Consider the following 9,339-nt stretch of genomic DNA (forward strand, 5'->3'; position numbering starts at 1 on the left):
AAAATATCTGATAATTTGATTTGCATATGTCTAAATCATTTTTGACCGCCAAATGGCATCTTGTTCACTTTTTTCATAAGATCTCCAAAACCGCTAGATCTGCCTTCATGAAAATTTGATCAATTCTTCATCTTGTAAATAAAGTGAAATGTTTTATTCAAATCGGACGCTCCGTTCTCTCAAAAATGAGTTAGCGTTTTCGGCACTTTTTGCCCGTATATTCGGAACGGCACATACATACATACACACACACACACATACATCCATTTTTTCTAAGGTATGCCAAAATGTTCAGAAACTTTGAAACGTAAAGATATATAAAAATTTTCATTTTCGATTTTTTTGCGATTACTATAACTTGCCCTACGGGAAGTTAAAAACTAGTAATTTTTTTTCTCAGTCATTCTGATTTTAGTTTGAATTATTCTTTAGAAATTTTGCAAGACATATTCAAATTTGCATTATCTTAAAAAATGTCTACAAAATCAATAACATTTTGAAATCAAAACTTCAGTCAAAAGCTTTTGGATATGTATCAATCACCATAATATTTTTTAACAATAATTAAATAGCAATCAGAAACAAAACATTTTTCTATAAGCTATTTTTCCTGTTTTTGAGAACTCCAGTAATAGTTCTGGAGTTTTGTTATACTTGGCGTGATTGGAGGTTAGACATGATCAAGCGAGAAATGGATATCATACTGCTTGAAGTCAGGTTGGCAAAACGCGAATTTAAATCTGAGACTTGATTACATGGCCGGATCTTATACTATGGTACCAGGACACCACTACTATATTTTTAAGAACATTATTAGTCTAAATTAATATAAGAAAAAAATATTATCCTAGATCTATTAATAATTTTATTTTGAAATATCACACGATAGGCAGTAAAAAGTAACCTTCAAAAAGTAACTATTACATGCATGTTTTTATTATCTAGAAAAGAATTGATAAGAAATGCTCGGTAAAGTTATTCATACTTATATTCTTGTAGTATTTTTCATAATAATCCTAAGTGTTCATATATAACTTTCCTTAGAATTTCCTAAATGTAGACTTGCGCCGAATTTCCTTGGCTGTCTATACGGATTTGTGTGGTACTCGAATAAAACTGAAAATTTCTAGACGAATACTTGTGGTAGAAATTAACCGTATACAAAATATTTAAATAAACTTTTGCAACAATATATGCAACTTAAAATTACCGCAGTTTTACCGCATCATGTCGGTTTAACTCAAAAACTTGACAAGTTCATAAAAAAAAATTGCAAACATGCGTGGCGTGACGTCGTGATAGAAGCCACGGCCTTGCAAATACAGGACTCTTAGTTATATTATTATTCCGTATTACGTAAAACCTGATATCAATCAGTAGTATGTTTCCAAGCGAAAGTAACTTATTCGTGCATTGCTCCAAAGAGTTAATATATGATCACGATTAGTACTTCCAAAAAATACTAGTATGAAGTATGTAAAATGTAAGTTCAACTAGAAAAGACCATCGGGTTGCTTCATAAGAATAGCTAGCATAATTATCACTACAACTCATCAAAGTACTAAATGCATCTTTTACAGAGACGACCACATTCCCAATGCGAGCAGCACTAATGACAATGTAACATTTGGCAAACGAGAGAGTACGGGCACATGGCTTATTCTTACATGAACGACAGGTCACCTGTCGAAACCACCACAGAGCTGTAGAAACAATTGGAAAATAGTGTCATACACCGATTTTCATATCCATATATGAACATCGGTAAGTATCTGAGGTAGGCCCACACTTGAAATCGTGCCAACAAAAGAAAACATACATCTGGTCCTTTGTGTGCAATGCAATATTAAATATTTTTACACCGTTCAAAAATATGTGTAAATGCAAATATTGTGAGTGCCACATACTAGTATGTGATTTTTTGCGTAAGTGTAATTGTGAAGTGATTGGAAGTATCAAGCAAATAATTTAACTTAATTTACGTGTCATCTAGTTCCCGACTAAGCTACCCAAATATGAACTCTAAAATTTGTGAGTCATTTTCATTTGTTATATTAGAAAATGTTATACTTGGTGGATGAGATATTGAAAATACGCTTATAAAGTATTGACCTGTAAGTAATTACGCGCGTCAAAGGGTTCGTTATCACTAATTAGAGTTAGGGCGTATATTGTGATAAATTTTCGAATGTTCATGAAAGAGTTTTTCGTCCATTAGTGGCCATTTAGCTTTCGCAGTATTATTTATATTATGGGACCGATTCTGCCGCATAACAGACAAATGTTATGGCAAGACCATGTTACGCTCCAACATCCGTACATCATGCTACTGAATCATACTGAATACTGTCAAAATGTTATGCATTTGCTGTGCATTCTGGCGTTTTATACATAAACTGCAACGTCACTTGTATGTTATGAATCTGCGTCAAAAGGCTCTGTTATCTTAGATCGATTTGCCATTTGTGAGACTCTCAAGATTTCTAACTGAAAACCTGAGAAAAACGCCTGACTGCACAGCAACCACATGGTTTTTTATAATATTTAGAACGATTTTGTATGTAAAGTTCTACATAACATAGCCTTGCCATAACATTGGTCTGTTATGCGACAGAATCGGTCCCTATATGCTATTATAACACAAAAATGTGTTTGTTGGTTTAAGTAATACTTTTATATCATTTTGTTTTATTTTGGCGGCATTATTTTACTAGATTTATAATAAATTTTGGAGAAAAAGACAGAGTGCACCACCCATACTTTACTTGCACCAATTGCAGCGTGAGAAATGGAGATAAAATGTCATAGTAATATTGTAAATAATCGAATATTTTGACAATACCTTCTGAACCCATCATTTAATGATGTTGTTTTCAATAAATAATTAATATTATACAAAATAAATCAGCTGTTGATATTACGAAGTGTGACGAGATAATTGCGAAACGCTAAAGTTATGTAGTCGTCTAGACAATGTCTTTGTATTTTATTTAATGGTAAAGAAGCTAGTGATATGATTTATTCATTCTGGTTTTAGACTCTATGAAATTACAACAGAAATTAATTTAATATTACAACAAATTCTTTAGAAGTTCCTGAAGACATTCAAATTTTCCGACCAAGACCATAAAGTTAGTAACATTTTGAACCTTGGCTATATACTGATAAATATGCATCTACTACCGTTATATAAACTCAATTTACACCATGAAGAAAATTAAGTTTACATGTAAAACCATGTAAAACCTATCAGATTTATTCTATGCTTATTTTAGCGACAAATTTTTGCCAAATGATAACATTGTAACATTTTGATAAAACGATATAACAATCCGCCTTTTTCAAAGAAACTTTTCAATATCGTTCAGGACTTCTAAGGAATAAAGGAAAACTCCACTGCTCTTGAATTTCCTATCATAAAATTGAAATATTAAAAATTATATAAATAAATTGATTAATTTGAAATGGCGCTAGCTCTATGCAATAAGAAACAAGTACTTATCCATATATGTGCCTTTTAATTTATAAAAGCCTAGTAAATATTTAGAAAATAATCAATATACAGTATTTTTTGCTAATTTATGTGTTGCGAACTTACAATAATGTGTAGATTCAATTTTTTGTAATTGAATGGTGAAAGTACTGTTATTTCTAACTTAAATATTTTGTAACAGATAAAATCTGTTTCAATATTGTACATAGTTTTTATACACTATATATACGTTGTCACTTCGAAATGTTATTAATTATTTATGAAGATCAAATAATATAGTTAACATATTATATGATCTAAGATTTAAAATAATTTTATTTATAGAAGATATTTTACCTGCATAAGTGTATTGTTGTTGTGTTTAAATATTACTAAAATATTATTAGTTTATTAATTTTATATGGATGTTACAATGGTTGATGCTTTTTAGTAGGTACTTATTGAATTTATTGAATAATATTATTTATATGGTGAAAATGTGTGTATTTTAAAAGGACAACGATTTCAAAACCCGTTAATTCCGCAAAATTTATTGAAAGAAAAGACATGTTCAGCTTACACTATAAAAAGTGTAAATTATTGGTAAGCTGTAACTTTTCCATCTTAAATGTTTTAACATATATTGGCGGCTATGAAATGTTCGTATTCTATAATAGCTAAAATTTTCAAATTTGCTATTATATTTAGATTAAGATATCAAAAAAGTCAGTATGTAGCAATTTGTATTGTAAGAAACACTATTGAAATATTTTTATAGAAACTCCAAAGCATTAAGGCTACATGCATATATTTTAATATAGATAATATAACTTATTATTGTTATACTAAATTGTACCAGAATCATGTGAATATGAAATTATTTACAAAATTTTGAAGATATTATAGTAATTAGTGTAAATAAAATCAACAATATAAATTAATTATGAATAGGATAATTATTAAAAAGACACATCTTAGTGTTTGATCTTTTGTTGGCATTAGAGTCATCTCGTGCGATATTTTGGATTCGAGTTTGGTTTCTTATAGGTTTTGCATTATTGCAAAATTATAATTACTATACAAATAATGATTCAGTTTTATATGTTTATTAACATTTATCTAGATAAAATGAATTTTTATTAGTTTTGCTGGAGTATATTATATATTGTTATACCAAGCTATCAGAACAAAATTAATTTATTTTATAAATTTGAACCTAAAACACGAAAAATATAAGACTATAATAGCCTATATCCAAAAAAGTTTCGTATTATTTGCATTATTGCCTGAATTAACTTACGATATAAAGAAGAGAATATTTTACAACGGTCTCCTTGTATTTATGAATATGTTATAAATAAATTATTAGAGAAAATATATAGTTATGTATGTTCTGTTTATATACCTGCATATTTGTAATGAATATTTTGTATACATTGTAATATAAATAAAAAAGTTATATATACGTCGTGTTATTATTTCTGCTTTATTAATTTCCATAGGGTAGTTATAGTAATGGGCCGAAAATCGAAAATGAAAATTTTTGCATTTCTCGACGTTTTGAAAGTTTCTGAACATTTTGGCATACCTCAGAAAAGATGGATGTGTGTGTGTGTACTGGTCAAGATTTGACCTGGGCTTTTTCTTATATTAGTAATCCACACCATATACTTATTTGTCCCAATTTTCTCTGAGTGTTATTAAATTAGTTAAAAAATAAATACTTTTGTTAAAGCTGTTAATATAAACAAAATAATTTGATGCTTTCAAATCTGTTGATTATACAAACAAATAGCATACTAACAAGAATATTCATTTTTCATTAAAATTATTAAGGCCAAAACAATTATTATTTTTTAAATATATCTTGGGATTTCGGACGGTTTGAAGATGATCAATTAAAAACAAACTCAATTCATTTAGACATATAAAATTTGACGTTAATAAATCATGACTGTGAGTAAATTTTTATCCCAGCAGAGTATATAGTTATATAGAAAAAAATGGGTTTGATTTTATTGAAATATATCAAACAGTTTTGATTTTGCAAATATTCAAATGCGTTTGAAAACCATTCGCTAGAGTCTACCTATTTAGTAGCTCCATCTTACATTTAAATTACACCCTCACGGTCCACTTTTAATTTATTTGATTTATTCAGTACAAAGGAATTATTTGTATATTATTCAGGTGTATAAATAAGAGCCATTATATGGATCTATGATACATAACCTAATATATGAATACAGTAGAATCTCGATATTAACCGGACTAATTGTTTGTCAATGGGCATTCGGATAATCGAAAATCCGGATAACCGAATATATAAAGAATAAGTGTATTTATTAAAAATTAACAAATACATACATAGATATCAACGGAAATCAATGTTAATTAAGGAATTATTACTTTCTTATGTATGTACATATATATTTTCTTAAATTACATTACATAGAAATAAATACTAAACTGCAGCATTAATCATGCAAAAATTCGATTCGCAGGTACGTATGTACATACTTATAAATTTGTTGCGGTTAGTAATCCGGATAATCGCGAATCTGTATAACTGACGTCCGGATAAACGAGTTCTACTGTATATTAAATGGCACAGAGATCACTGATATAACTAGTTGGTATTGGTATTTTGCCTTGAGGCAAGTTACATGAACTTCCCGATATGTGTAAACAATCGACTTAATAAAAATAATTTATGAGTGATTAAAAGTATTCCGAGTGGATTTATTACACATATTTGAAAACGAACGAACACGTTAACTTGGAGAAATTTCTAAAAGCAAATTTTCAAAAATCAATAATTTTTATAATTGAACCAGTTTCCATAGGACTTTAATGGTTTATTATGTTCATTAAGACCAAGTATTCTATCGTTATACCAAGTAAATCGTCTAATTTTAATTTTAACAAACGTCAAAAAAAATTAATCATTTTCTCAAACTTTGATAAATTTTTGAAATTAAAATACTTGTCGTAAGGCCGCAATATTTCAGTAAGTTCTATAAGACCATGATATGTATCTCAAAAAAAAAGTTCCATAAAAATCGGCTTCAATTTTTTTTCAACAGTTAATTATATATAATAATATGTTTCGAATAGTTCGGTAGTTTGAGGTTAAATGTGGACAAAAAGTTTAACAATTTTTTTTGAAATTACAAAGAAACGGCTCGGTAGATCGTCGCACAAAACTGAAAAATAATAGTCCTCATTGAGATACATCAAATTGCTTTTAAATTTCTGAAATCGGTTCAGGCGTTTTCCAGAAAACGTCGATCAGTCTAATTTTGACAAATACCAAAAAAACTATTAATTTTTGAAAACTTTGAAGAATTTTCAAGATATGATCTACATAAAAGTATGATCTACAAGACTATTGTATCTACCGTCAAAAAAACATAAAAATCGTCAATTTACAAAAAAAAAACTATTACAAGAAAACGGCCCGGCCGATCTTTACCAAAAACTAATCAGCACGATTCCAATATCAATCGAACGGTTCTTGAATTTTCAAAATCGATTCAGAATTGCGGGCTAAAACGTGGATGAAAAATTTTTCACTTTTCTGCTAGTTACAAAGAAACGGCCCGGCCGATCGTCGCACAAAACTCAGAAACGCTAGTCCATCTTGAGATACATAGAATGGCTTTTTTTTAAATCGGTCCATCCGTTTTGTAGAAAACGTCGATTTACGGCAAAAAAATCTGTTCACACACACATACTTTTTCCAAATTTGGTCTCATTTGATTCAGAATGCCTTGAAATGTCGAGGAAACAAAATTAGCGAGTCGGATTTTTTTATGAAAACATAAACTTCTCCTTCGGGAGGTTTGAAAGGAAGTGTAAAAATGTTTGTACTTCATTTATATACAGAAGTTAACATTATCTTTAGAAATAATTCATAAACTATAAACTAAAAGTTATAGGTCTTGATAAACACATAACTAAACCAATATAAACAACTTGACCGATAAGAATTGTGATTTAGTAACTTTTACAGTTGTGTTGATAAAATTTTGAAAATTTTAATTTTTATAATTAAATTACTTTTCGTTGGTTATTAAAATTCATTTTCAGAACGCGAAATGGGTGAAATGAAACGTGTTAAACAAATTAATTTATTTTATGCAAGTACAGATATCTACATATATATAAAACCAAGTCGGGTTTTCCTTCCTGACAATGTAACCGAATTCGACAATTTTGCATTCGTTGGAAAGGGCTCCGCAAGGTTCATAGCTAAGGAAATTAGTGGTGCATGGAATCGTGCCTTAATGCAAATTGCTGGAACTTCACGCACTGTAATTAAAAATTCGAGTAATGGCATTAGTGAGAATTTTCAGAATTATGCTTGGTTAAATCAACGAGCAATTCTTGCCGCAAAGAATAATGATGTACAAGCACTGAATTTCACCATTCAATCAAAAATTGCTGGCGATTTTTGGTGACATACCAATGATTCCGATTGGTCTTCCGTTTGACTTCAAACGATTGCAATTTCCAGTTCGCCTTGCGTTCGCAAGGACAATTAACAAGTCGCAAGGCCAATCACTTAGTGTTTGCGGGATAAATTTCAAATAGATTATTTAGAAAATCATTGTTTTTCACATGGGCAGTTATACGTACATTGCCTGTTCACGAGTTGGAAAACCATTCGCTTTGTTTGTGTTAACTTTAGACCAAAAAACAAATAATGTGGTTTACCGAAGAGCGCTTCAATGAAACGGATAATTTGCGGATTCACTTTCATTTACTTAGAGAAGTTCAACTAAAAAACACTTCATTTTTGTAATCGAAATAAACGCATTACTGTTGTGTAATAAAATCAAATTTTACCTTTTCAAATATAAAACGAACAAAAAATTTCTTTATCTTTCTCACGAAACCATCTGATGGCGAAACGGAGTTCGTCGGGTTTGCTAGTAATATTATAAGTATGGTTCAAAGATATCAACTGATAATCGTTTAAATAAAAGCGAAATCTTTATTTCCGAAATAAGCATTTCAACATTTTATCTAAATAGCTAATTCTAATTCTTACTGATTATGTCGAATATTTACACAAGTCGTCGGAACGTTCATGCAACTCTTGCCTTAAGGCAAAATGCTACTTACAACTAGCTAAAAAGCTTATATTATCTGCATATTAATGCAAATATTAATATGAAAAATTAGCTAAACAAATAAAAGACATTTGCATGTAAGATTTATATTTATTCCCTGCATTTTTTCATATTCTTTCGCGAAGTAATAACAAATATTTCAACTACCACTATCGGTTTTTTAAGCTTCCGCCTGGAGTAATGCTCTTTGGCACTTTTAAGTCCTCTTCTAAAATGTTAGTGTCCTCGTGGACCGTTTCCTTCTCTTTTTCTTTCATAATTGCGGCGCCCTTAGACGGATATGCAATATTCGGATAATCCGGGGCTAATAGGGCCCCCATCCTGGATGAATCCAAAAAATGGCAACGGCCGGATACATTCCTGGTTCTCTCGCCCACGTCTGCTTTTTTTATCATTTCTGTTGGTCGAAGAGATGACTGTATCTCAGGATTACTGAAGATTAAAGGACTTGTTGCTCTTCCATTGCTAGCAGGGCAGTCATCAGCTTGACTACCATCTTGGCAATTGTGTGACATTTGGAATTTATGGGAAATTTTTTTTTCAATTTGAATTTTAATGTTACAAAATATGCAAAATTTTGTTTTTGTGTGATTTGATTGGGTGCTAGATGGTCTTTTATTCCAAAAACAAAATCATGCACAAGCTCAAATATTAACTTCGCAATAGCATTGCATTCATTTTTTGACACATTTTGAAAATTTAAATGGAAAAATAATATTTTGTTCCCAA

The sequence above is a fragment of the Ctenocephalides felis genome, unplaced genomic scaffold (genome assembly GCF_003426905.1).
Source record: "Ctenocephalides felis isolate EL2017-DRISC unplaced genomic scaffold, ASM342690v1 CF-g0.4_SCAFFOLD_01886, whole genome shotgun sequence".
NCBI lineage: Eukaryota > Metazoa > Arthropoda > Insecta > Siphonaptera > Pulicidae > Ctenocephalides > Ctenocephalides felis.